This window comes from Suncus etruscus, chromosome 3 (assembly GCF_024139225.1).
Source record: "Suncus etruscus isolate mSunEtr1 chromosome 3, mSunEtr1.pri.cur, whole genome shotgun sequence".
In the NCBI taxonomy this organism is placed as follows: Eukaryota; Metazoa; Chordata; class Mammalia; order Eulipotyphla; family Soricidae; genus Suncus; species Suncus etruscus.
In genome coordinates, this window is record NC_064850.1 from 29633582 (window position 1) to 29638120 (window position 4539).

Below are 4539 nucleotides of genomic sequence, written 5' to 3' on the forward strand. Positions count from 1 at the left end.
AATAGAGAATTTATTCTGAATTTATAAAAATGTGATCAGTTGGAGACTTTCTAATAGATAACAAATAATGTTTGCTTACTTTACCTACAGAAATAACAGCTTTAGTGTACCATTGAGTTCAATAAATTACTTATTTTATCTAGACTTTGAGTATTTAAGTAACATTTGAATCTATATCTAGACTTACTAAATAAAACTATAGTTTCATTTTAGCATTAGAAAAACACATGGAGGTGATGAAAATTGTATTGAATTGTCACAGTTGAGAAGAAAATGGAAGTTTACTAAACTAAATCATTTTAAGTCATTCACCATAATTCAATATTTTCTTGAAGACATTTGTAAAATTATCTTACTGTTCATTTTATGCAATGAGTTGTTAATATTACAAGAAATAACAAATTAGCATCATAACTAAAGAGACAGCAAGCAGTTATCATAAAAATATAAAAATATTGTAATCTAATCATGGAACTAGGTTTATATAATGAATAAATTATTTGTGTAAAATGAATTCATCATTACTGCTTTCTGAGATACTTAAGTCTCAATTTTTAATGTTCTATTTATATAAATCTTGTTTATAAAAATTGTATGTAATATTCAATTTATTTAAACAAGAGTCTATTCTGCTATAGCTAGTTTTAAAATCTTAGACATTTTACACTTTCTCTCAAATGAAGAAGTGATGTCTGCTTGCAAACATTCCAGCAATGATAAAGCCATTGAATCAGCATTCTTGGCATGATTAAAGTTGCTTGTGTGTCCAAACAAAGATTCCACTCTTCTCACTTTCCTTGAGATTCTTAATACCTTACTTCATGATATATAGTAGTAATCAGGCTCCAAATTACCTCAAAATAAAGAAAATTAAATCTATGGATACTGTCAAGGAAGTTACCATTGATGAAGTACTGGAGGTAGGATTCTCATTAATGACTAGAAGTTAAAATAGTTTCTAAAGTCATTGAACAGATATTTCTTCATTGAAGATATACAGATGGGAAATAAGTATATGAAAAGTGCTCTTGATCATTTCAAGGGAAGCACAAATAAAAACAACAATGATATATTGCTTCATAGAAATAAGACGGAACAGATAAAATTTGTAGAAACAATCAGTGCTTGGAGGGTGCGGGTGAAAAGGAATCTTCAGCCACTATTTGTGGGGATGTGAGAAATTCAGTTCTCTACACAAATTTCTATGGACAATTTTTAAAAATAAGAGTTAAGCTTTCATATGACTCAATAATCTTACTTCTTGACATCTATCCCAAGTGCCCCAAAACACTTTCAAAAAGTAAGTAGTCCTGTTCATTGCAGCACTATACACAGTAGTCAATATTTGAAAACTATATAAATACCCAAGATAGATTATCAGATAAAGAAACTGTGGTATTCTAACACAATAAAATATTATTTAATTTTAAGAAGAAACTAAGTCATGTAAATTGCTGTGACATGTAGAATATCTCACAATGGATTACTATACAGTTGTTAGAAAAAAATCAAGTCATGTAATGCTTACACATGATGGATATGGAGAGTAAAGCAAACAAATAAATACACTAATAAAATGAAAATATCGTGACCAATTAAAAGCTTTCTGTGGGATAAGCAGGAGGCAATTTGTCCCAGACCTCACGTATCAAGAGTGGTTCAAATTTAGACTCTTCCTGTTATTATCCAATTACTATCATCGTCATTGTCATCTTGTCCAAATCTAACTGATACAAATTGAATTGGATTATACTAAAATTCAAGTGCCAAAGTCTTAAAACTCATTTTAACTGCATTTGGAGATATGATTCTTAAAGAAAGTACTAAAAGTTAACAGCTATGATAAAAATGGCATTCTAATTTAATGCAACACATAGGAAAAGGAAGGGTTTTATGACTCAGTGGTAGAGAATTCTGCTTGCAAGCATGAGCCTCTAAGTACAATCCTCAGAACACCTTACCTTCTTAGTGAGATCTTTGCAGCACTGAAGCTTTCTATCCCTGATGATGTAACCAAATATATGTACAGGGCCAGAGGGAGGTGCAGATAGTAGGACATTTGCCTTGCACGCACTGACCTCAGATGGACCTTCATTCGATTTCTGGGGTTCCATATGGTCCCCCAACCCAGGAGCGATTTTTGAGCGCATAGCCTGGAATAACCCCTGAGCATCACCAGGTATGGCCCCCAAACCAAAAAACAACAACAGCAAAAATAGATGAACATTAAATGTAACACCAATCAAAATGGTGAGAGAAGAAAGGGAATCAATGCAAGATCCATGATATGATCTCATAGAGTAGTGATCATATGAATGACAGTAAGGAGGTGGCTACCAGAAAATTATGCAAAAATGTTTCCTCAGCTAGAGCCATAACACAGCGGGTGGTGTGTTTGCCTTGAACGAGGTCGAATCAGGTTCTATCTCCGGAATCACATATGGTCCCCAAGCCTTCCAGGAACGATTTCTGAGCCCAGAGAAGAGTAACCCCTGAGTGGCGCTGGGTTAGCATCCCTCTCCACCCCCACAAAATATGTCTCCTCAGAAATCAATCATGCTTATTCTTCTATATTGGATGTCCAGTCTTTAGAACTGTGTAGAAAAAAAGATTAGGTTTTTTAATCTACACAGTATGTGAAAGTCTGCTATGAAAACTTGGACATAATTCAAGTCAAAGAAGATAATATAGTATACTAAAGGAAGATGCTTGTCATTATTTAAATGCTTGTCTATTCATGAGGTCAACTTACCTGAAACCAGTACGATATTTTCTATTTTACGTTTTTTGGCTTTTGGGTCACATCTGGCAGTGCTCAGGGGTTACTCCTGGCTCTACTCTCAGAAATTGCTTCTGGCTGGCTCGGGGGACCATATGAAATGCCCGGATTTGAAACACCGTCCTTCTGCATGCAAGGCAAATGCCCTACCTCCACTCTCTCTCTGGCTCCCAGATATTTTCTATTTTAATGTTAAAATGTTTATATTATTAAATTTGTTTCATGAGAAGAAAATTAGTCAAAGAAAGTATAATTGATCCAAAGACAAATAACAATATCTGAACATTATAACTGATAAATCATGTTAAAGAATTATTTGCTTAGAAGCCTTGTTATTTTTGTGGCTAATGCACATGTGTATCAATTTATAGATACTTGATTAAAGTAATTAACAAAGGTGAAACTTTTATATTTATAATAATATAAAGTACAATATCCATATCATATTAATCATATCACATGTGATATGAATTTTATATATACATATATTATTTTATAATATAAATTTATATCATATAATTTATAAACAGCTTCCTTTTTGATTATTTATTTTATATTATTCTGTAATTTCAAAAGGAGGTATAAGGATATTTCTACATAGAACATTGCTTTAAAATGTATAGATTTATTTAATTTATTTGAACAAAAATAAGCCACTTGTTTCTTAAAGGAATTGCTTAAATTCATCATTTAAGTATATTCTTTTTTAAGTATTTTTCTTGATAAATCTTCTATAAAGGATATAATCACTTTTATTTATTTTTCATCTTTAATATATTTATGCTAAAGGTTGAGTGCCAAATTTTTTCTTGATTTCCATGATAGATTTGGGGGCTAACATATTTCCAGAATGTAGAAAAACTACTCTAACTTTACTTTTATATTTACAGTATATAAAAATCTAACTAAAGTTGAACTTTTATTTGATAAGTATTCTTTAGAAGATTATATAGCTTGATTGATATTTTTTTTAAATATGGAACTCTTCACGAATTTGTGTGTCATCCTCGCGCAGGGGCCATGCTAATCTTCTCTGTATTGTTCCAATTTTAGTATATGTGCTGCCGAAGCGAGCACAGCTTGATTGATATTTAAACACCATGGCCAAACAAGCAAATTTACAATCTTAAATTTCTAAATTTACAGTAAATATAATAAATACATAAACATAATACAAACATGAATACAAAATAAATACAAAACATGGAATTTTTAAAATATAGTTTCAACATAAGCTATAGAGACAATACAATAGGAGTTATTAAATAAAAGTGATAGAAATTTTGTTTTCAGGTTTTACGTGAGGTAAGAATATGGTGTTCAGTTCGAATCTGAGTCACAACACCAAAAAAAAAAAAAAAAGAAAAGAATATGGTGTTTTCTTTTATTCGTTCTGGAATTGGGTCATCTAAATTAGAATGCTGATTCCAGCAATTTGCTGTGTGACTTTAAACAAGTATCTTCTCGAGAGGATTGGAACAATTGTTGTGAGTATGGCACTTGCCTTGCATGAGACTGACTTAGGTTTAATTTCCAGACCCCAAGTGGTCCTCTGACCCCTGCTCAGAGTGATTTCTGAGCACAGAGCCAGGAATTAGCCCTGAACAACTCTAGGTGTGCCTCTAACACAAAATAAAAAGTAAATTCTTTTAACAATACCTCCCCTTTCTCATCTATAAAATGCATTTTATAGATGTGTCATATTATATATGTGTATATATCATACATATGCACATTACATATATAACATATACACATAT

The 4539-nt window shown here is 31.6% G+C and overlaps 1 non-coding gene across 1 annotated transcript; it reads right to left on the bottom strand.

Moving 5' to 3' along the window:
* Nucleotides 1-3749: 3749 nt before the first annotated feature.
* On the bottom strand, nucleotides 3750-3856 carry LOC126005643 (U6 spliceosomal RNA). Its single transcript, XR_007494686.1, has one exon. It is a non-coding gene; the product is annotated as a U6 spliceosomal RNA (small nuclear RNA).
* Between the last annotated feature and the right edge of the window lie 683 nt (nucleotides 3857-4539).